Source organism: Montipora capricornis, chromosome 13, assembly GCF_036669925.1.
Source record: "Montipora capricornis isolate CH-2021 chromosome 13, ASM3666992v2, whole genome shotgun sequence".
Classification (NCBI taxonomy): domain Eukaryota; kingdom Metazoa; phylum Cnidaria; class Anthozoa; order Scleractinia; family Acroporidae; genus Montipora; species Montipora capricornis.
The window spans coordinates 46,750,247-46,775,921 of NC_090895.1; the positions used below are offsets into that span (position 1 = coordinate 46,750,247).

Genomic DNA, 25,675 nt, shown 5'->3' on the forward strand with positions numbered 1-25,675 from the left:
ATTAACAAAAAGGTGTACAAAAACTAAGCGCATCGAGGGACCGGATAGCAAGTTAGTATCTATCCGTGCTTGTCTTTTTGTGCAACGTTCCAATGTACGTGCGGAAAATGAGAAGAAATTAACGGTAAGGGCGTGAAAAGATCATTACTAACCATACACCAGCCCAGCGGGTGAAATCAATCACTGTGTGCAGTAAAAAAAAATCAAATTAAAGTTTTACCTTTGCGATTTCTGGTGTTATTTTTATCGTAGATTTTTTACTGATTGACCGCCGTTTATCGCGACAAATATCACTTGGTCAGGATATTTAATGCAATTGCTTTGAATCAACTATGTATCGGCGAATCACGGTATTTGTTCTCTCGATACGAATGGCAATATTGGAACAAGATATTGAAATTGCATGATAGAATGATCTATCCCTTTTCGACATTTTTTGTAATTCTCGCGTAAGCATAGTTTATTTAGCTCTTTTTGAACCATTTATAATGTTAAGAAAATGAAAAATAAAATCATTGCTGCAGGTCTTCCTCTTTGGTACCTCGGGTTGTCGATCTCACAAATGCTCGATATTTGTTATTGTATCGCGGGGTCGATTTAGAGACTGCATCGTATCGCGGCTTTGATATCGATATCTTCATTATCATCTCGTGGAAGCCCCAATATTTATGTGACAAGAGAGGGGAAAAGTACGTGTGATGTTACCGTGCAGTCCTTCCTGTTATGTGTTATCAACAGAACGTATCTCTTGCGTGGCCTACGTGACAACGTGGTGTTTCAAATCTTAAACGAAATCTGATTCCCTTGGCATTTCTGAGACGAAACAACTAAGGCAAACAAGCTTGGATTTGGATTAGTATAAATTTGTGACGCCTCTGCCGTGGTAAAAGTCAGACATTATCAAACCAAAACTGAATTCGAGAATGGTTTTGCCAACACTTTCTTACGAGGACATTGTAAACGAGGTGTGGAATAAACATGGGCAGTTAGGGACAAGAAGAAGAAGTTGAGGCTTCATGCGATTGAGGAGCTTGCAGCTCATCAGCTAAGTGTTCTTCCAGTTGTAACTTCTCCGTGTCTGCTGAGTCCAGCTAGTTCCCGCAAAGCTTTGTTTCTGGTAATTTGTCCTTTCTTGCAAATTTGGCAACTTAGAGGAATTTTTTTGTTTGTCGAATTTAATTAAGAACTAAGTGTATTTTAGCTTTATTTATGAAAAGGTGTTGTGAGTTATAGAATATGAGAATTTGTAAACAGTTAGTTTCTTATATAGTGTCGTCAATCCGGAATTCTTCAGTGGCGAAGTCTGTCTTTAGAGAGAAGTTTCTTCTATTTAAATTAGTAAGGGGTTTCCATCTGAGGAAATCAGGTGGAAGGTTCGTCCTAATCTTTCGTGCTTTCTGTTTTTATTTTTTTCAAATCTTTCGAAATTTGGTCTTTATATTCCGCTTTTAACAGGTTGGTTCTTTGACAAATGTCCCTCATTTTTCATAATTATTTAAAGAGTTAAAACAGTTGTTAGGTTACCTTATTGTGTGTGTAACCCGGGGTAGCAGCCGTCTCTCACCGAGAAAGCCTCATTTGAATAGCCAAGTCATTCGTTATGAACCGTCAGTGTCTTATCTTAAAAATAAAAATAAAAAATTCAGATTCGTCTTTCGTAAAACTTCTTCTATGTTGTGTAAACCAATTAAAACACAGTTATTGACTGTGCCTTCTAGGAATACGATGATGTCCCTGAAATGTTAGTGGATCTTCAGTACAGTTTGGCCAAGTCTTACTCTAGTACTCCGGAATTGCGAGAGACGTGGTTAGAGCACATGGCTGCTGTTCACGAGGGTCATGAGAATTTCTCCGAGGTAATTCCGTTTTGTTTCTTCACGTGACTCTGAAACTTCTTAATGAACCTTTTCGATAGATTAAAATTCAGGCTGAAAGAGAGGTTTAGAGGACAAAGAAAAAGGAAAGTGGGTGATATGTAGATATTTTGTGTTTCTATTGTTTTTGTACTCACTGTCTCACTATCAATTTAAATATTTGATATTTTGAAAATGGCCTATTTACTACTCGGAGTTAGGAGGTTTGGGTAAAAGATTAGTGATTGTCTTTTTGGTTGGTCTTTCCCTCTTAAAACCATTTATGTCACTTTATATTCATAGGCTGCTCCTGTGTTGTTAGAGAACTTTGTCTATTGTCTTTGAGAACGTTTCTTAGAAAATTCAGTTTATTGTGGTTTTCTTGTTGCAGACTGCTCACTGCTACATCCACGCAGCGGCTTTGGTGGCCGAATACCTGAAGAGACAAGGTAAGACGTAGAAAATGCGACAATGAACTGACTCTTCCATAAGCGATTAGCCACCTAGTTATGAGTAGAAGACAAGAGAGGGAGTATTATTAGCATTGTGTTTAGTTCTTATTAATTCTTATTGAGGAATGAGCTAACTTTCCTACATGATGCTGTACTGGAAATCTGTTTTCCATGCATTTGATACTTGGTAGAAGTAAGTTTAACTTATATGGCTCTGAGGCAGGCTATTTCAGTCATGTATCACTTCTTCTAATAGGCCATTTTCGAAATATCAAATGTTCAGCTTCTTCTTGAGGCAGTGAGGACAAAAACGATAGGAACACGTTGGAATGAATGTGAAAAATATTTATATATCATCCACTTTCCTTTGTCATTGTCCTCTAGACCTCTCTTTCCGGCTGAATTTGAATAGATCGAAAAAGGCCTAATCATTATAATCCAACATGGCGACTTGAGGAAAGAAAGAAAGCGACACATTGAGGATACGAGCATATGGTTTTAATAAGCGCCAAGTATACTACGATTCATGTGACTAAGTGAAATTATATACTTTGCTCTTGAGTAGACTCTGTAAGTAAGTGTGATCTGTTTGATTCACTAAAATCGTCTAAAGGCTCCCGAAAACCTAGGAAACGTTGTGTACGGAAACATTGTTTCCCGAAAATTTTCCTCGGCGCGCAAACGAGGAAACATTTGCTGAAGAAGCAAAATTTTTCTGAATAAATTCACAAACAGTTTTGCTTCCCGGGAAGCAAATCTTGCTTCCACAACAAATGTTTCCTGGGGTCGCAAACTGAGAAACATTTGCTTCCGCAACAATGTTTCCTCGTTTAACGCATCGTTTCCATAGAAACGATACAACGTAAATAGCCCCCCTGAGAGGAGATGTGGTTGCTAGTAAAATACGACACACAGAAAGATTGAAGAAAATAAAAGGGAATCGCGTAACGTTGGCATCGAGCATGTTGATCATTTCTGAGGGTTACTTCATCTTTTTTCGCACAGCAAGTTAAAGTTCGAATTGCTATGGATATTAGTTCTACTTTTTCGTGTGACTATTAAAGTACACTAATTTTTTTCAGAACTCCATCGTCACATGCCTATTAACGAATTCGTGTTTTTATATATCCATTATTTAGGTACTTATACCCCTGGTTGCGCTGCATTTGCTCAAGTGTCTCCTAATGTAGTAGCGGACGAGAGTGTTATGAAGACCGATGAAGGAATGTCAATGGAACAGCGATATACGGTGGTTAGTGTCTTGACTTGTGTGAATTTTCAATTTTGACAACGTGTTTTTTCTGAGATTCCTTTGACGAAAGGAACTAATTGTGAAGGTTTTTGTAGACCAGTGAGTCATTGACATCACACTTGAATTTCCACTCCTTTAATTTCTCGCACGAATACGATCTGAGCAATGAATAAGAGCAATGAATAAGACCTCATATAAGAACAATTTTGATCATGACGTTTTCATTTTGTTAATTGAAGATAAGTGCCCAGAGTTTAGAGTGCTTTCCTTGAGGTCCGGACATCCCGGGTTCAATACCCGTTCCGACCACTGGTTTAATTTGATGCGTCTGGTAGTCCTTGGCTCAATCTCTCGGCTGCACTTGTAAATAGCAACTTGGTTTGCCTCTGGCCATTTGGTATTATTCTTAAAGTTGTCGCTGTTGTTCTGTTCTGTCATTGGCCCAGAAAGTGGGCTATGTAGAGCGGTCAATTAAAATGTTTGTTTACTTTTTACTTCAGTGATTCGAGTAAGATATGGTGGGTACTCTATTGATTTGGGATGCTGTTAACGTGGTCACATTTTGTTTCGTTTTAAGGAACCATGAAGAATTGCCTTTTTGTTGTGTTAGAATTCTCAGTTTTTCCTTGGCTGTCATTGTTGTTTATTCAGCGTCATCTGGTTGATTTGTTGGAGCAATGTGCCAAGTATCTCGAGCGAGCGGAGCGGTATGAAGTCATGGGTGAAGTGTTTAAACTAGCGATTCCTATCTATGAACAAGAGAGGGACTTTAGGGTAAGACGGGGTTCACTGTTGGTGTCCATCTTGTATATTTTGGCTATCGCTTAGGTTGTTGCAAGGTCGGTTACAAATACCAGACTTTCTGCGGATTCCGCTTACCGTAACATCCAAATTCCATCAAGGTACAAATTAATTTCATTGCACTGATTTTGTTCAGAGCTTTGGTATCCGTCATGAATTCTTAGAACAGCTCGCATGGCTTGTGTTTGTTTGCGCCGTGGGATATTTTGATTGATTTTACGGTGTCGATATCATTGACGCAAAATCAAATTAAGCAGATTAATGTAATTTAAGCAAAGACGACGGCTACGGCAACGACAATGTCTCAAAACAAGAATATTATTAGTTATAAAAGTAAATATAATCGTGCTGCACGTGCAGCACGAATTTCCGTGCACCTCCTTGCCGTACCAAAAACCAACGTGCATGAAATCACCAAATTTTAGGTTTTGATGACAACGTGAGCATGTAACAATGAACCATTCATTTTATGTTTTAAAACCGTTTATACCCATCCAGTTATAGAACAGTTCGCCCGTATTGTACAAGGTGAAAAAGACGGAATATTCGCAAAATACTTGCGATAGTTTTATTTTGGAATGACGTTTTCGTTGCCGAAGCAGTCGACTTTGCTAAAATTCCTTATACCTTACTGAGCCACATTCAACGTCTTCTCTTCGAAAGATCAGAACAATTGAAGGGCTTTACGTATATATTTGGTATTCAACAATTTGACGCCAACTTTTCTTTCGTTACATTTGTTTGGTATGACTCTGGGTATTCTAAGAAGCGGTATGTTTAAACGAGTTCAGTGGTGTTTGGTAAATTGCGGCAAGCTATACAATGGCATAAATAGTCTGGAAACCATTGAAGTTTATAGATAAACAAGATAAAAATACATCCTGACATGAGTATTGTATTGTTTCACATCCAGCGCCTGTCCAATGCATATGAGAGCCTAGCCCAGGCCTACAAGAAAGTTGTTGATGTGATGGGCACTGGAAAAAGACCGCTTGGCAAGTACTTCAGGGTTGCTTTCTTTGGACAGGTAATTTCAATTTCATGTTTAGATAAAGTTTATGTGAGAACGCGAAAAAACTGCTTCATGAACTGATCGATTTAAACGTCTTAGTACGGCGTGCCATTTGACAGCTAAAATCTATTGAGCCTCTCCTGCGTTAAAGGCCGGGACACACCAGGCGATAAGTCGCTGCGACACATCCCCAGGACAAGTCGTCGCAACAATTCGCCTCGTGTGCCACGGTTAATTTTCTGAAAATCGTTGTCGCCCCACGAATTCAAACCAGTTTGAATTAGTGCGACTGATCGCAGCGACAAAATTGGGGGTGCAGGGATGGCGCAGTGGTAAGAGCACTCGCCTCCCACCAATGTGGCGCGGGTTCGATTCCCAGACTCGGCGTCATATGTGGGTTGAGTTTGTTGGTTCTCTACTCTGCTCCGAGAGCTTTTCTCCGGGTACTCCGGTTTCCCCTCTCCTCAAAAACCGACATTTGACTTGATTTACTTTCATTGTTCATGTCAGTTTATAGTGTCCCCAGTTAGCGCTCCAGTGCTAGAACGACTAGACACTTAAATAAAGTTCCTAAATAAATAATAAGTGAGCGCATGCAGCGTTGTCGCAGCGTGTGCACTTCCGGCATCAAGTCGCTACAACAAAATATAAATGAACCAATAAGAGAGCGTCATATGGTCTGCTCTGCTATATTGAATTAGAAAACTAGTTCACATTCCCCCTCATTCAAGATCTCTGCGTGTGCACCGAACAGGCGCCGTGTCGCAGCGACTTGGTTTGCAAGTAGTACTCACGGAGCGATTTGTCGCAAGGACCTGTCGCAGCGGCTTGCATTTGTCTACTAGTGTCTCGGTCTTTAAGCCTAATTTGCTGGACCGCGATTAACGCCAAATCTGAATACATAGCATGACTACCTTTAAGGTCCAGTGACACGTTACTCCAGATCAGGCTTGAACTTTCAACGAATGGCTCGACTAAGTTTGTTTTGTTTTGTTTTTGTTTTTTTTCTTGTCTTAATCGTCACTAGCATCAGCTCAGTAACGTTATTTCGACCAATTCAGGAGCCCATAACCAGGGGCCAATTCTTGGATTTCACGTGACGTCACGGCCGCCATGTTGGTGTCCCCGAACAATGAAATGGCGGCCATGTTGGTGTCCCGATCCAATCCTCCGGGAATTGAAAGCTATTATTATGCTAACATCTTCTTTTGTTTTCGTTGAAAAACATGGCTGTTGATCACGTGAGTGAAACCCAAGAATACTGGGGCCAATACTGGTCCATGTAGATCAAGCTACTTTTAGACAAGTTATTTAAATAAGATGTGGCTTGCACGAGTAACCATTCTCAATCCCATGGGTAATAAATTCTTATTATTTGGAAGGGCCTTGTTTCTTGAAAAAATAAATCGAAAAATAACTCGGTCCCTAAAAACGACGTTGTTGTTGTTGTATGCTCGTAGGCTTGCGTGGCCTCATGACCAATTTCTTTGTCTTTCAGATGTTTGGTGATGATGACGGGAAGGAATTTATCTACAAGGAGCCGAAGATCACGGGTCTTGCGGAGTTTTCACATAGACTGGAACAAATTTACTGCAGAAAACACGGCAGAGATAACATCAAACTCATCATGGAGTCCGCAAAGGTGAATGAATGGTGTCTTTCTTTGGAAGCAGTGGACGGATGGAAGCCTAGAGGCCTGAAAACCTAACGTAAAAATGATTCCTTTTTCAGGTGCATGCAGAAACGTTGGATTCAAAGATTGGCAACATTCAGGTATATTTTGATAACTTGAGTACACTATCCTACCGTTTGAATTCTTTTCACTTGCGTAATCAAGCGTAAGTCCAAAATTAAAGCATTTCTCACGCTCCTGTATTGTTTCGTCGTTTTTGACGCAGTTCCTCCTACTTAAAGACGTTGGCCACGTTTCAGTTTCACTATGTTAGCGTTCTTCCCACGAAGCGATCTAAGCTTTGACTTTGTTCTTAGTTTCGTCGGCTTTGCTGGTGTATTTTATGGACTTTTAACGTTATAAGAGGGTTTCGAAGTTAAGGGCTTTTTGTATTAGCCGTGAAACATGAAGGTAAATCAAGAGTTGTAGCTTCTATGTTTGTTCAACTGACTAAGGGTAGCCAACAGGACAGTCACTTGAATTTTGGAGAGCATATAGTTTATTTGTGGCTCGAGTAGCATCATTTGCGCCCGGGCGGAGCGACCAAGTGGCTACGAGCCATTTGGCCACTTGTGAGTTTGATTTATATCCCGGAGGAGGTGAAGGGATTAGTTACCTTACATTTTTGTGCGAGTGCAACCATGACAAAAAGAAAGAGCATATTAATGAATATTGATTACTCTTTGTTGATAGTTTTTCTTGTGTAATAATTCGCCCTGTGTTAGTTCATAGGACCCCGATATGACCTCGCCGTCCCTGTATTGCATTTGTTGAAATTTGCAGATAACCTACGTGCAACCGTATTTCGACGATGAGGAGTTGGAGCTCAGGCCCACTTTGTTTGAGCGTAGCAACAACATCAGGCGATTTATCTATGAAAGGCCATTTACCTGCGGTGGCAAAGCGCATGGCAGCCTTGCAGAACAATGCAAGAGGAAAACTATCCTGACAAGTAAGTTGATTTAGCCTTTTGAGCATGCGCAGAAAGACGCTTTCTTGCTGAGACTGAGTTGACATATTAGGGCCGTTTATACCAGAGAAAATAAGCCGCGGCTTACTCTGGCCGTGGCTTACATAAGACGCGAGCATTCCGTGTAAATGGTACAAAATCTACGTTCACGGCTTTCTCAAGCCGCGGCTTATCCTGGCCTGGGAGTTTATACTCGTATAAATAGTTCCTTTTGCGTATTATGTATGCCGCGGCCAGAGTAAGACGCGGTTTTTTTTCTCTCGTATAAACGGCCCTATTGTGTCTTTACAGCATTTTTTACATATAGAATAACAGGACTATTTGTACCACGCTATACATTTGCAAAAATACCCCCCTCCCCATTCTTTGTTGCCCGTTTGGGAGTCAAAGATCACAGGAATTACGACTCAGCAATAAGGACCTTAAGATCAGATGACGAGGACAACTACGAGTACGAGTGTTCCGTACTGAGCATGCGCATAGGGTTTGGAGGCCGACAAGTGCGCGTGCTCAGAACGGAAAACTCGTACTCCTAGTCCTCCTCCTCCTCCGATCTAAAGATCTCTATTGTTTGGGGGGAGGAGGGGTGAATTGGGTTGCTTAGAAAGGACAAAAGAGTTTAAAATGACGGAATAGGCGGTCAAAAAGGGTGTGGAATAAACTAGTAATGCTGCAACTGGACGATATATTTAGAATAGAATAGGTGGCTGTGTTTATCGCCCATCTTTCATGCAGTCTTGGGGAGTGAATTGCGAAGAGTACAGCTCACTACATCGGGACGAAAGCGTACATAGGCCACTATGATTAAAAGTACCATAATACTCTTTGTTTGCCTTTCAAAAGTTTGCATATACATTGTCTTTATTTTCTCTGCTTTTGTTTATGCTTATGTTTATGCAAACGTTTGGAGGGCAAACAAAAGAGTATTATGGTATTTTTAAAGTAACCCAATAGGCACCTCTGACAGCCGCTGTACGGTCCATGTTTGATGTCGGAGCACATTAGCTGTGAGTCGATTATAATGAGGGAGGGAAACCGGGGTTTCCAGAAAAGAACCCAGTAAATTACTAGTCACTGATACACCAAGCGAAGTGTTAATTAATGTTGATTTTTGTTTTGCACGTTCTCTTCTAGCATCCAACACGTTTCCTTACATAAAGACGCGAATTCTTGTGGTCCAAGAGGAGCAATACGAACTGACACCAGTTGAGGTTAGTTCGTGTTACCTTAGTTCTAAGGAACGAGTTCAATTCATTGTCCTAACCAAAGCGAAACTAAAGTAAATGCAGCCAGTCAAGAGTATATAGAATTTGAAGCAATGATATTTACACTTAACTACTAGTATATTGTTCTTTCTTTGGCTTATCGAAGAAGACGCACACGTTTTAGGACAGTCAAATGAACGCAAACCAGACGCATGCAACTAGCGATAGTATAAGTGACCTCAAAAAACGTGACTAAAACACTAGCATATAATTTGTTTAACAATGGTTTGCTTGAGTTTACCGTTCTTTGCACATCTGCGACTTGAAAAGACCAAATCTATGAAAAATGTGACCATGCAACGCCGAAGTTTTAATATGCTTTCTAAGTTTCAACACCATTACTTGAATGCCCATGAATCAAATTGAGGCTAAAGTAAAGTTGACCTAACAAAATATAACTTAGCGCTATCATAAGTGATATCGCAGATCAAGAACAATGGCAGAAGGAAATTCAACTAGAAGTTAGAGAAAAAGCTGCTGTTCTGAAATAACCTGCTGTTATTAGTACTTTCCTGCGGGTGTTTTGGTTGTACAACGCTAAGAACTGAGGGCCATCATCACGAACATTGATGGTGTGAGGCCGCCATTTTGGAATCGCAGTAAGGGGAAGACTGGGACGAGTTCAACGTACAAGATGGCGACAAGGGACCTAAGGAGTTTTGTCGCAAGAAGATACTCGGCTGTAAGACGCACCTTGAGTTTAGATCACATTTGGGGCCAACAAGCAATTTCTTTGAGAAAAAATGCTGCGCCTTACAGCCGAAAAACTACGGTTAATCCCATCTGCAGTACGGGCGAACTATCCTGTAAGTAACTAGATAGGTTCGAACCGTTTAAAAGTAAAAGTAGAAAAGGAACGGTTCATTGCTGTATGCTCATGTTGTCGTCAAAACCTAAAATTTGGTTATTTCACGTTGTTTTGTGGACTTCGGCAAAAATGCAGTGAAACGCTTGCAGCACGTGCAGCACGATTATTTTTCCTTTTGAACCAATCACATTCTTGCTTTTCGTCGTCTTTGCTTAAATTCCCTAACCACTGTAACAGGACGGGTTAGGAGGTCAAATCCTGCGTTGTAATTGGCGCGTTTCGATACACTTTGTCGATTTCAGAGCCCCTCTCGCCGCAAATATGATTGACTGCAATTAAAAGACCAAGCAGTTTATCGAAACTTATTTGAACTTCCGAATCCTTCTTCCTTGTTGATTTTTCTTTACGTTGATTTATATTAATTGTAATTTTAATGTGCCATTCGTGTGATTTATTTTTCTTCAGGTCGCGTTCGATGAGATGCAAAATAAAGTTAAGGAGCTAAATAATGTTATTACACAGAATCCTCCAGACATGAAGAAACTTCAGCTTGTTTTACAAGGCAGTGTCAGTGTGCAGGTACACGAGTGTTGCCTCATGTATTCAGAGGGAGGGGGGGGGGGGGGGAGGGGCGGGTGATTTTGTGTTTGAGGGCAGGCGATTGTTCATCGATTTCGAGAAGATCTAGACGACTCGATGACAAAACCTTCGGCTAAATTTGTATTATCGGTGTATAACCAGGTGATAAAGTGAGAGTTTTCGGTTGTGGTTATTTTGGAATGGTGACGAGCTTCATGTCCATTATTAAATGGTTTTAATATTGCATTTTAAAATCAATTTTCAATCGAAAAGAGGTGAGACCGTATTGCACCGCTAAAAGCATTGGACATGTACCTTACAGTACAACACACATGCACACTTTTGGATAGTACTAGCCTCAGTCCCCTCTCATATTCATGGTCTTTGATGCAGTGACGTATGTGTCCTTTTGAGTATGTTCTGTTTTGTTTTGTAATTCCTCAGGTGAATGCTGGTCCGCTGGCGTATGCACAGGGGTTCCTCGACAAATCTGTGCTGGCATCGCATCCACATAAACACATAGAAAAACTCCAGCAGGTTTACCGGTCTGTAACATTTCTTTTTCTGCCTAAACTGTGCGAAACAGCAGCATAACAGTTTTCAGGGTTAAAGGATCGCGATTGGGTTCATTATAACATTTTTGTTTGCTTTTGAGGAATTGATGATGAAAATAATTTTAATTAAATGGCTTATATGTAAGATACTCGCAAGACGTAATCTAGACTCAAACCTATGTGAGGCCGATGATATTTTACACTGGCAATTCTCTGTACAAGGATTGTCTCGAGGCATATGTTAACATTTTAACTTACCCGAGCTTTTGGATCAGTCCCGTCCAACTGTTGTCATGTCAACGTCCTATGCGTATAAGGAAATGTCATTCATATCTACTATAATAATTGTTTAACTTGATCGTTATTTCAGGAAATTCATCGCTTGCTGTGGAAAGGCTTTGGAAATAAACGATCAGTTGATAAAAGAAGATCAAAGAATGTACCAGGAAGATATGAAAGAGAAATACGTTCAGCTGAAAACACGGCTTGCCAAGTACATTGGAGATGAAGTAAGACCCTGACAGTAACCTTTTTGGATTACCAATGCAAACAATTTGAACTTTTCCGTTCATTCACGTCTTGATGAAAGAATGTCGTTTATGTTGCATTAACTTGATTGAATCTTGCAAGTAACTATTTCAAAAAGCCAAGAAGTTTCGTGTTTCGGATTTTGATACGGCAGTCTTTTTGGGAGTTGAACCTTCCGCTTGACTTCAACTATTATCTTTTACCGCGCGGCTGATTACCACAGAGACATAATGAACATCTTACTAACCTTGTTTTCTCGGTCCGTACTGTAAAATTACGGATCCTCCTTTTTTTGAGAGGTCTTTGTATATTTTTCACAAGAACTGTAGTACCAGGCCTGGTTTATTCGAAGGGTGGATAACGCTGATCGTATCTACAGTATAATTCAATTGATCATCCGCTGGTTGTGATTCTATCCATTTGTTCATAGTGCCATCCACCTTTTGAACGACCAAAGCCAATAGATTTCCATTTCGATAATTTTACCTTAGTCGCGGCTGAGTAGATGAAGTCGGCAAATTGTCGAGCTCGACACGTTAGTCATTGTCACCTCCAAGTATCCTAACGTGCAGTGCATTTACCCAAACTGGCGAATTAGAATGTTCTTATGTTTAAAGATAAACAAGTACTTTGCCTCTTGTGACACTTAGTATGTGCTTATATGAGAGGTATCAATTCCCTCTATAAATGCAGAACACGTGTTTGTTAATTTGTATTATTATACGGTGTCACCAGCTCGATTTTGATTGGTTGTAAGCACGCAGCTAATTCTTGCTTGCTCTCTTGCAGACAATAGATTTTGTTATACCTTCGAACTCAAATACGTTTTCCGATTGGAGGAGAATATGTCACGTGTCATGGGTCAAAACTCACTAACTCCGTAGGGCAAACAAAACTCACTAATCCCCTAAGGAAACAACGACTTGAACTTCCGACTCGCACGTGGTCAGGTCGTGCACCTTTGAAACAGCGGCAAATTCCGTGTAAAAATCCGTGTATTGTTCTAGTTTGAGTCGCGAGGTACAACAAAACACTTAATAACTGGCCTCACGGGAAACAAAACTCACTGTTTCCCTTGGGGCCAGTCATTAAGTGCTTATTATACATGTAGAATTGACGTCATACCTACGGACAAAAGTTTTATACATGCAGAAGTGACCTCACGTTACACACTAACCAGTGGTTTGATCAGTTTGTCATGGCGGAGTTCAGCTTAGGAATATGCATAATAAAACAATTATTGGATTCGGTTTTCGCATGATAGCGATAATTTTCAAGTTCTCAGTTTGTGTTATCCGTCTCAACCTTCGGCTTAGGCAGATAACACAAACTTTGGCCTTGATAATAGGGAGTTTAAGCAAATCACTACGGCTGGTGTTACTACGGCTGCCGTGACTGAAAAGACCTGGGGAGAGTACGTCTCGGTGGTCTGCTAAACTTTAAGTTTAGCAAAGCAAAATACAAAGAAACATGGGCTAAGGAGTTTCATATCTCTTTTATTTAGTTTCTCACAGCCAAATGGCTTCGCCCAAAGAACGATGGCCGTTGAACGCCTTGCTAGGACAAACAGATTATTTCTGAGAAAAAGCGAATGCCATACACTTTGTAGAATTAACAATTCGATGGATGAAGTGTATAATTTCGGAGACAAATATCTCAAAGAATATCCAGTGAAGAACACAAATATGTCAATACTCAAAGAAGCAAAATAGCATCGTATAGTATCCAGATATAAAACATCTTCACCAAATCCTCAAAGCAAAGTTAACCGAAGAAAAACAACCTCATGCTGAACACGATTATTTCACTTGACTCACTTCGCCATTCCAACACCTTTACCAAAACTTATCCTAAATTCATGATACGGATTTACACTGAAGCTTATGAGAGGCAATCTTGACACAATCTTTGACTGACATTAACTTTAAAGGATATAGTATCCAGTGGAATTCTTAAAATGCCGAGATATTCATTGAAAAGGGCCTGCAGAGAAGCGAAATAAACCCGACATAGCAGCCACTACCGCAAAATATCCCAGGAGGCAGTGTGGCCCAGTGGTTAGGGCGCTTGCCTTGAGATCCGGAGATCCCGGGTTCAAGACCCGCTCTGACCACTCGTTGAATTTGATCCTGGTAGTCCCTGGTTCAACTTCCCAGCTGCACTTGTAAATAGCCAACTGGTTTGCCTCCGGCCAGTTGCGATTCTTAACAGTTGTAGTTGTTGTGTTCTGTTGTTTCGTTGATTCATTGGCCCTGAAAAGCCCCTATGGGGAGAGGTCAATTAAGTATGTATGTATGTATGTATGTATGTATATGTATCCCGACTCACGTAGTCAAATTTCACGCTACGGCTGAATGCAACCGACGTACATGCGCAGTGTCTCGTTTTGGGGGAAATTTACTTCCGGCAGACGTATCAGCGCCAGCTGTAGCGATTTGCTTTAAGTCCCTAATTATCGCTATCATGGTCAACCTCATCCAATAATTGTTAATTAAACTATTGCATTTTGGTCGAAGATAAAAGTGTGCCATAATGGCTGTTGCAGTTAGTTCAATAGGAGTCTCAACACCGGCATCATTTGATGGTTACTTTTTTCCATTTATCCTAGATTTCCACCACCGTGACAGCATCCAGTAGTGTTTCGTCGCTTGTTATGTGAAAGAAATCAAACTCACTGAATGACTGTGTCACGTTTGACACACTTATGGCCTATCACCATGGATTTCTGATGCGATGGGTTCAATTCAGACGTATTTTACGTCTCAGTCGTTCATCTTCTTATTTGAACCTAGTCACTAAAGCGACAACGAAGCAAACAGAATTTGTTCCTTAGAATCTTTGCAAAGACTTGTGAGAACTTACTGGTCTGTTGTACTTTCCACTTGAGGATGGAAAGAAAGATGAAATGGGTGTCGGATCTCATCACTGGGCTGTGTGTTGCCCTTGAGGCGATTGTTTTGACAGTGAACCGATATAGACAAGACCAGCAGGTTTTATTTTTGCTCAAAGGAACACAGATCTCTTTTGCGCTGTCATACGTTAAGTAAAAGAAACAGCAGACTCGAAATACCTGTTAAAAAAAAAGGTTAGTCATAGACCCTCTGTTTCTTGAAGCAGACAAAAACTTCCGATTTCATTTGGTCATATGGTTCACCTTGGAATTAATGCAGATGTTTCGCAACTGAGTTGTGAGCGGTATTTGTCGAGTCCTGAAAGGGCGAAGAAAAATGACAACGCTGAGTATAATGCCCTCACAAACTTAACTTGCAACATCAGACAAGTTTGGCCTCTATTCTTATTTTATGTTGTAACAATATTTTTTTTTTTCTGTCATTTTTGTTAGAGTCTGAAATTGATCGTGCATCATATGGGGTACATAACGGAGAGACATTGAAATGTCTGTAACTTAGAGGGATAAATTCTTGGTTTTCACCCACGTGACCTTAGTCCTTGACAACCGTCGTTAACCGCCATTGTGGAGCCCCTCGAATCGTAAACAGAGACGCGTAGAGAGAGAGTTGTAGTGCGATGGTTCTCTGTATAATACCTGGCTGTGGAGTAAAATCTGGAAACAAGGAAGGTATTAGTCTATTCCGTATACCTATCGTTGTTGATAAGAACGGTGAAAGTTAAAAACAGCCAACAGAAGATCGCCGAAACGCGTGGATTTCACAGATAAGCCGAGACGACACGAAATCGAAAGACTTTGTTTCTGGGAAGCCTGCCTTACTCTGGGACAGATACAACGAACAAAGGACAATTTAAAAGCTTTCGCAGCGATTGACTCACGGTTTAATGTTAGATTTTAACTTTAAGTGTGGGGTTGGACTTATTTTGCTGAAATTGTCTTTACAGGTTTAGCAATTTTAAATAAAAAGCTTTTGCGGTGATTGCCAGTAACGGCTTTTGCTGTGAACAGTTGTGTTTTATCCTGTAAAGCTTTCGCAGCGATTTAGCACGCGTTGGTTCAGGGTTTTAGGGTAAAAGGCGAGCGAGTCAGAATTTGTCGAAAGTTGGCTTTTTTGCGATAAAGCGTTTCTCGGCCGGGTTTCCACCGATGTCTTCCCAATTCACACCACCGAAGCGCTTGAACCCCTCGAACAAGTGTGCTCAATTTCGACCGATTAAACCACAACGTCGCCGAGAAATTCATCTTCGAAAATTCATCTCATTAAATATGCCCGATGCAAATGAGGTGCTCCGGTTTTGAATATTTAATGAGGTGAATTTAACTTGAGTATCAGGCGTTTGTGATACTCAGGTTAGCAAATGTCTAACTCGGAGGCGTTTTATTCGATTTCATTGAAATTCGACAGGCGAATGCGAGGGATGGAGCGCCCAAATTGACTGAGTTTGAAGGAAATCGGACGAATTTCGAAGGAAAAAATTTTCTCACCTTCTCAAGGTGAAGGACTGAGACTCTAATCGACCAAGTACTTTGACAGAAGAAGAGGGAAATCATCGAAACAAAGGGAATGAGGAGGCCTTTTCTTCTCATCTGGCGGCCATAGCAGTTAGCGAAGGTATTAAAAGAAATCCAACTGGAAACTGATACAGATAAGGTCGACGCCGAGTGTCAAACTTCCGAGTCACCTTGGCCACAAACAACAACAATCTTGCCCGCGATTTCCTTCCCTTGCTTAAACGGACGCAACGAAACCAGAAATCATCTCGTTGTACGCTTTCAAAATTTTGAAGGCCTTAAACTGCTTGTTTGTATAGTAGCTTGTCTCTAAAACTAACTAGGAAAGCAAGTCTGAGACTTCTAGAGGAGCCAAACTGATCGCTCCGTATGGCCGCTGGGTCTACGCAAACGACAGAAAATCTTCTTCAAATAGCGCTCTCGAACGTGGCTTTCGAGGTCTTTTTTGTGTAGGATGAAAGTACTGGTACCTCGTCGAGTGATTTTGGGTCGCTTTCTTGGGAAATATCCATGGGAAAGATGAATTATTTGAAGACTTCGAACGTGAGCGCTCAAAATGTCATACATTTCCCTATAATCAGGGGCACCAGAATGGCGGAAACCTAATTTGCATAAGGTTATGACGTCAGCTGAAAACCGAGAATTGGTAAAGAGGTGGCAAGTAACTGGTAACGTTTTTTCTGCCCATCCAGCGATTTTGTTCCGTTTTCCATTTTATCATTATTTCCGCCCATGTTCATGTGAAAACAAGCATTTGTATTGAATAATAAAATAGCTGGGTTACTTCGGCTGTTAAAAGTCAACTTATTTTTATTCGTGTTGAATACAAGTTCAAATTGTCAAATACTATTAGCTCTAAGACGGAAATTTCATCCGAGAAATAGGTGTAAATTAAGTAAAAATCTTGGGGCTAATTTATCGGTCAAACGTAAACGTATAATCTAGCAATTCAACAGTCTTAAATAAAATTAACATTATTGTGGTTCCTTTTTAAACACATTGAAGAAAAATTCACTACGAAAGAAACTTGAATAGTTATAAGATGTTATTTTGTTTCAATCAATCGTATTTATAGCGATTTAGTTAGGTCTATGTACCAAGGAGACAAGAGAACCCTCGCCGGTGAGATCTTGTAATTCCGAGCATTTTTAGGCATTAGGTGCGGTTACACTCACCATGGTAAATGCCATTTCCCATGGTAAATTATCCCACGGTGCCTCACACTTGGGTTTTAGTATACCGTGTTAACTAGGGGTCACACGTTACGAAGATTACCGAGGTAAAACGAAATCTCACGCAATTCATTGGCGGGAAATTTAATCACAACTTCATCAGCATAGCGATTGGCTCTTGTACCTCGGGCATCAAAACACCCTTCCAACTTCCCACGTGAAATGTCATGGGCGCTTCCACTGATCTTTTTGACGTATCCATGGATATTTAACACGGGAAATTTACCTCGGGAAGCGTCGGTCACACTACTAAATACAGTTTCCCGTGGTAAAAAGGCAATTTACCACGGTAAAAGTGCCCCGTGTAACCGCACCTATTATTAATTTCTCACGAGGTAGAAAAATCTTTCACAAGTACAGCCTTAACATTATTGTGATTCCTTTTTAAAGACGTTGAAGAAAAATTCACCACAAAAGAAACTTGAATAGTTATAAGATGCTATTTTGTTTCAATCAATCGTATTTATAGCGATTTAGTCAGGTCTATGTACCAAGGAGACAAGAGAACCCTCGCCGGTGAGATCTTGTAATTCCGAGCATTTTTAGGCATTATTAATTTCTCACGAGGTAGAAAAATCTTTCACAAGTACAGCCTTAACATTATTGTGATTCCTTTTTAAAGACGTTGAAGAAAAATTCACCACAAAAGAAACTTGAATAGTTATAAGATGCTATTTTGTTTCAATCAATCGTATTTATAGCGATTTAGTTAGGTCTATGTACCAAGGAGACAAGAGAACCCTCGCCGGTGAGATCTTGTAATCCCGAGCACTTTTAGGCATTATTAATTTCTCACTAGGTAGAAAAATCTTTCACAAGTACAGCTTTAGTTTTTATATACTTTTTAAGTAAATAAGTGGTTTAAAAGAAAAATGTTCAACTTCCTCCAAAAAGGAACGAACTCTTAGAATTAACGTTATTTCGTGGAACTTCAGTTAATACTGTGATTTAGCGTTGCGTGCACGTGAAACGGCAAACGAGAAATGCCTGTGGAAGGCTGCTGCTTGACGCAAAACAATGAATATTCACTTATTTTAACTTGTATCTCAATTTTGAGAGGCAAAATCAAGCAAGTATCTGATTTTTGGCCATCCGCGAAGTGCAGCGTGACGTCTGCTGTTTACGGTCACCGCCACGCAGTCTCACCATTTCATCCAAGTGTTTTGTTATCCGAAAGCACAAGTAATGATTAAATTAAGAGAAAATAAAAAGGACTAATTTTTAAATGGCTTCCAGTCAGTTGTGCCTCTCGTAATTTTCTCCAGTTTTCGAGATAAATCATAGTTTTATCCATGTGGAATCAATGTAATGTGTACTTGGCAAACGATTCTCTCGTGTCTGAAAGGCACCGCATCCCTGCGGCAAGCACGCAGCTAACCATGTAACCCCTAGGCGGTTATTCGGCGTCTATGGGGCGCGGAAATAAAGCCAACTCCACTGTGTCGTGTCTGCGATTTTTCTCACCCTTCTCCTATTCAGCAACGCTCACTCTTGGAGTCTGGAAAACCATTTCACCTTCATCACCGCGTATTAAGTATAGAGTGGCTTTTATGTGAGTATAAACCTATAGTATTATTATTGCCCGTGAAGGTGACATTGCATGCTTCCTATAATGTCCTTCAAGTCATTGAAATTACTCTTGACGAAAGCCAACTCTACTATGTTGTGTTTTCAAGTTTATCACCCTTCTCCGAATCAGTATAATGTTATAAAATTACTTTTCAATTCTGCAAAATCCTTCCTCTTTATCTGCCACGCATAAAGTATAGAATGGCTTTTACGTGAGTATGAACTCACACTATTACTGTTGTCAGTGAGGGCTACATTCCATGCTTTGTAACGTCCGTCGGTCATTGAAATGTGCTCAGGATTGACATACTCGTTGTGGCAAGTGGGCTGAGTTTGTGCTAGTTCCAGGCCTTGCTCCGAGGTTTTTTTCCCTGCTCCAACTCCAAAAATCAGCACGTACCTCAATGCCATTCGGGGAGTCCCACCTCTGCAATCAGACCGGCGACCCCAACCTGACTCCGAGGGTTTTTCTCCAGGTATTCTGGTTTTTCTCCCTCATCAAATTGACTCCCAGCTTACTAGAGAGATGCACCTCGCATGGGTCTCCCACCCGCAGGCTTAAAATTAGGATACATGATCCAAAACTCCATTCTGCCTTTTAAAGACCGTACGGAGGAATACGTTAAGGTGTAAACACACAACACTTTTTGTATAAAGTTCTCCAACTTGATCAACCTTGTAGAAGAAAAGATGTGATTGAACCTGTCCCTGAAACAGCATGTTAGTGCAGAGGCAGATGTGACAAACTCATGTCTTGATAACGAGGTCTTGTAAAGACTTTCATTGACTCTCATTAGACCGATCCTGTACAGCGGAAAATTTACAAATTCGCAATTGATTGCAAGATGTGGTTTCACGGACTCGATTCATACCCGTTCCGGACTCGCTGAGAATTAAGCAATTTGCTTTTACTAGCTAGCTATTTATGGTTCATATATCGCATTTGCTATATTGATACAGCTATTTTGAGAAAGGTTGTCGGAAAAAGTGCACGCGACAATCCTGAAAGGTATTGTGGGTGATTTTAAGTGCACTGTTTTTCAAAGAAATTTAAAAGAATCGTACGGGAGGCCATTGATATATGTTTGCGAGTGCTGAAGGAAAGTAACAAAAGTAGGTTCGACAGCTACAGTCGTTAGAAAGATTGTATTGATCATAACCCATATTACCTTTCGGGATTGTCGCGTGCACTGTATTCTTGACAAACTTTCTCGAAATAGCTGTATACTTCAAGAAATGAGCACATGCATTGGAAATTAAGCCAAGCCTGATTTTTACCAAATAAAGTAGAGTTGAATTCACGAAAACCGAAGACAAATTCAGTCTGTTTTCAAAGCGGGATTTGAAACAGGGTGCGACCGCAAGCGCCTAACTCCATAGTCCGATTGAGGGATGAAATAATGGCCGGCAGAGGCTACTCAGGAAATGACCTTTACTTTCTGCTTACCAAACGCTATGTTACCTGGCGTTTAACTATGGGCATGAATTGCCATTTATATAATGAGTTTTGAGTGTCCTATTGCCTCCACAAGTTCAACACCTGGTTAATCCATGCTGTTTTTCGATCTTGGTTTTTACACTTTTTAGAAGTCTTCTTTGCAAACACAGGTCTTTTGGCCTCTCTTATTTACAATAAGTCTCTTGTTGTTACCTAATTTCAAGACTTGCAGCTCCACTTTCTCCCTCTTGAAATGAACGCACAGTTTTTGGTTCTCACGTCTTTCGTCCTCGTGATGTTTATATTCCCTCAATGTCTTAACTTCCTTTGCCATGCTGCCTTCAAGAGGAGTTCCTGGATCTCGCTGTCATATCTCTTCAGTACGATTTAGTATCATGAACTTCTAAAACCACGCCCTCTTCCTTTTTGCGTTCGACGTTAGGAGAACGCAATTCCTAATCTTAGGGAACCTGTGCATAGGGTGATCTTGATCAAGTTTTCGTTCTTCGTTCGTCTGCTTTTTCAACACCATCTTGAATTACGTCATACGTGCATGCCCATCTCAGTTTCGATACGTTATATACGAAAACGACGATCGCGCACCTCTTGTAAGGCAAGAGACATTTTTTATTAATAATCTCCTAGACATTTTCAAAAACTTTCAGATTTTCAACAATTTTAGTTTTGGTGACGCCATCGCCTATTTACTCCAAACTTTCCATTTTTGGCCGCATTCTACAAACCTCACTTATTGATGTTTTTGATGGAGGATCTTTTATACATAAATGCATATTTTTCATGGCATCTTGGCTCGTCTAGTGATCCCAACCTCCAAGTTCTCTCAACGAACGCACTTCATTATCTTACTGCTACTCTTAGCAACAGAATGGATAATATTGCTCCAAAGAACGACGGCATTCATTGACTCGTCAGAAACATTTCCGAGTCTTGCGAATCAAATTTTACTCCTCATCAACTTAACAATACAACAAACGCTTCACAGTTGCGATACTGACATGCAATTTTAAATGTCAGGCACGCTCTGAATTTAATGTCCGTTGAGGTAACCATCAACGAAGAAAGACGGCCCGCAATGTTAATTCTGTTCGATAGCTTCTGTTGTTACTGATTGACCCTTTTTAGGTCGATGGCGTGATGTATGCTTTTTGCAATCATTTTTCAGTATCTTTATCGCTTTACTATTTTTCGGTCTCACTAAAATCTTCTTTTGGGGTAGCTTTCCTTATCTGCTATTGATTCTCTTTTATCTTCTTCTTCGTCTTTGCTTCTTGCAGCGTGTTTTCGCCTTCTCATCGCCAGAGCAATATTTACTGAGTGGCCCCTTTTAGGAACAAACCATTTCTTAAACTCGGTTTTATAAGCACGCTTCATGTACCCGTAAATAAACGGATTGATGCAACTGGTCATAAAACTAAAGAGACTTTCCAGAAGAAAAAGGTAACGCGGGAAATGTGAATATTCTTCAAAATTTGAGATGATAAATATGATATGAGAAGGAACAAAGAAACTGAAAATTGTGATGACAGTTGCAAAGAAGGTTTTGCTGATTTTGACGTCGGGAACGTTGGAAGATCGCCATGAAACATTTGCATTGTGCATTTCACTTGTTTGTAAATCTTCCAGTAACAAAATCCAGTAACGAAATAAGGCGAGAACATAAAGGCGATTAGGACCGATAAAAATATAGATACGGGAAAGAAATGATGCACATTGCAAAACCCGCATTTGGTTTGGTTTCTTGATCAAGAATAAATACTAAGAGAAAAGCAAGTGTGAAAGGTATCGCCCAGGCCAGCAATGCGGTGATAACAATACACCCTTGGCTTGAAAATTGTTAGATATTTAGTTGGTTTCACTATTTTATAGCATCTGTTCAATGCCATCAGACCCATAGTAAATGTAGAAATTTTGCTTAAAGATAGCTTCGTAATGGCAAAAAAACCCACAGGTACCTGTTCCAAATGACCATTTTCCAGTTGCCAGAAAGGTAACTGATAGTGGCATAGAGCAACTGGCTTGCAAGATGTCAGTGAGAGCAAGTGAGATAATGTAATAGTTGCTGGGGCAGCGCAATCTCGGGTTTCGGTAAACAGCATAGCAGACGAAAAGATTTCCAAACAGTGAAATGATCATTACCAATGAAAATATGGCTGTTTCTGTTATCACAGCTGAAATGTGTCTGGTTTGCAACTCTGTGTCTTCGTCCGTGGACATGGTCACTTCTTTTAGTTCGTGTTTTCTTCTCAGCAGAAAGTCCCTTTTAGTTTTATCTGGTTCAAAACTTTTTTGGATGAACTCTCTCTCTTCTGTAAGAGACAATGCTGGGTGTATTCTATTTTCAGGCTTTTTTTTTTTCCAATTTTTTTCCAAAGGATATTATTTCAATCCAATTATGCACGACTATCCATGCGTTAGCCTTCTGTCGATCACGCAAATGAACTTTTGTCACAACTTCAAATAAGTATAAGGGAATTGATCAGACACTTGTTCTCTTCTGTGGAGCCGAATTAAAAGAAATAAAGCTGCAAGCTCAGTTCATTAGAAACGTAAATCCGTGTATAAATTCCAGGCCAGTGTTTCTTCTAATTAAAATCCACTTGGCTAAACTGCATGATGCCCGGCCACTTATTTGCATATGAATAATATATTTTTGTTTTGTATAGCGATATTTCTTGTTTACAAACATTGACGTCACATTTCTTTTGATATTCAAATTTGCCAACCACAGAACAAAAGAAGTCATTGTTTCAACGTCAGGTTCTGGTTGGCATATTAATAACAATAGATGACGTCACGAGAAACATCGCTATATATTTCATTAAGTTACTCTGTCTTTTCCGGAACAAAAACAAACAGCGCATAAGGTCTTCCAAGGATTGTTGTATATTCTAAAAGGAGCCAAGATTGTCTAAGCTTGATGTGAGGAGGACAAGAGTTAACTAAATAAACGATGGAGTAGCTGCCACAATTGTGTTCTTTTAGCGGCATTCTCTGAAGAACGAGGCACACAACAACAACCGCCCTCATATGCAAATGAGTGACCGACTATTCTGCTATTTAGAAAATGGATTTAACCTCTATCTCAACTGTGTAGGATCGCGTTAACCGGACATTACTTTTTGTATTTACAGGTTAAAGTGCTCTAACCCATTTTGAAATGAAAATGTACAACAGTTCGTTATATTAATGACTCTGAAGGAAATTATAATTTTTCAGCGTTATAATTAATAAATCTGATCTCATTGACAAGTGAGCAAATGCATGGGGTCATAATAAATTCCAACAAGTTTTCATGAAAAAGGAACGAACGAAGAAAGAGTGAATCTTTTCACAAAAGAAATTCGACAAACATGTGAATTTGAAATTGCTCTAAAGGAGATTTGGATCAAACTATAGCCAGGGTCTTTATAGTGCCTAGGGGCAAAAAGTACTCCCTTAACGTAATTATTTTTCGTTGATCTAGCTGGTGAGTGCAGGCTAAAATTGATCAGATATCTTTTGGCACAATCTATAACATCACATCTTTTCAAAGATTTCACAAGAAAAAAAAAACTTTTCTTACGGTTATATAGGTCACTTCTCGTATCCAAAGCAAGTAACTTAATTGAAATCAAACTTTAATAAACCGCATCCTTGCATACGGAACCCGCGCCCGCAGTGCGCGCGGCAGTCAAAACTGTGCTATCCTGTCAATCATTCGCCCTTTCACTGGAAACGGTGCATTTCTGTGCGTAAATGACGTTGTTGTCGATCAACCGTATCGAAAGGACGTTACCAAAGTCTTTTCGCGAAGTTATTACAAATAAATACATTATCAATACAATTTTGACGTCCTCTTACGCTTGATTCGAAAATACCAGACTGAATTCGTCTGAAAATTAGGATAGTACGCGCACTCTCATTGGTCAACAGCTATGTTTAGATGAGAGTATGGAAACACGACTGTGACATCACACGAATTTTAATTGGTTATATATTGTTATTGGTTGGTAGGAAATATGAGCGTGTGTAGCATTTTCCTTCATTTGATGCATTATCTTTGAGAAATATTTTATAAAAGCAATAGAGGACTTTTTTCTCGGGGGAGTTGGGAGAATTCTCGACAGTAATGCAAACTCTCGACTGCGTCTCAGGTTTGCATAACTGTCTCGAATTCTCCCAACTCCCCCTCGTGTTTAGACGAGGCTATGGAAACACGGAAAACGTCCGCTATTGCTTAAATATAAAAGTTTCAGTTGCGCATTGCAATTATATCGTTATATATCTATATGCAAGTTTAAAATACTACATTAAAACCAAAAGATACGATAAAAATTTAATAATAAATTACAACAATATAATAAACTAATGATCGAATCTAGAACTCAAATGATAAATAACAAGTTTCATACTAAAAACGCCTCTTTATATAAGTGAGTCTTAAGTTTCTTTTTAAATTGATAAATATCATTGATGTTTCTTATACTCTATGGTAGGGCATTCCAGAGTCTCGGGGCAGCCACACCAAAAGACCTGTCATCACCAAGCGTGGCGAGCGACTTTATTGAACAATAATTTTATATTAATAAACATTTAACACTAAGGACTGCAATGCCGTGTAATGTCAAACTACTTGCGGATCTAAGACTATATCTACCTTTCCGTTTAATGGTAATCAGCTCACTTTTCCCACCTAACATGCGCAATGCGTCATACGTCGATCTTTACATGTGTCGATCTTAATCATTAGGCTAGGCAAATGTAAAGTTCGACGTATGAAACGGGCCTTAGAACATCAGATTTAGGCCATTATTCTGTACTTTGAAGTTTGCACTGTTCAAATACACTTTACTGGCTTCCCAAATGAATGGCGTGATATCATTGGCCCTTTGAAAATGCGCGCGAAACAAAACAAATGCTGGCCAAGAGAAAGAAAGAAGAAAGGTAGGAATGAAAGGAAAAGCGCGGTGGCCATATTATAAAATGCTTATTGACTGAGTTAAGTCGGGCCGGACGAGAAAATATTTGGCCCTCGGTCATGGCGCACGGACCTTGCTGCACTCGGTCTGTACGCCGTGACCTCGGGCCAAATATTTTCCCGTCCGGTTCTCCCACTCAGTCAATAAGTACATAAAAATCTATACGGTATTTCACAGGAAGCCAATTTAATTCTCTAAGTAACGGCGTGACAAGAGAATATTTTGGTTCCTGAAAAATTACGCCAGCGGCAGCATTTTTAACACGGTGTAGTTTCTGAAGTTGAAAAC

General features: G+C 40.0%; 1 pseudogene; it reads left to right on the forward strand.

Moving 5' to 3' along the window:
* The window catches only part of LOC138030017 (dedicator of cytokinesis protein 9-like), an 83,757-nt pseudogene extending 65,130 nt beyond the window's left edge, over positions 1-18,627 (forward strand).
* The last annotated feature ends 7,048 nt before the right edge of the window (positions 18,628-25,675 follow it).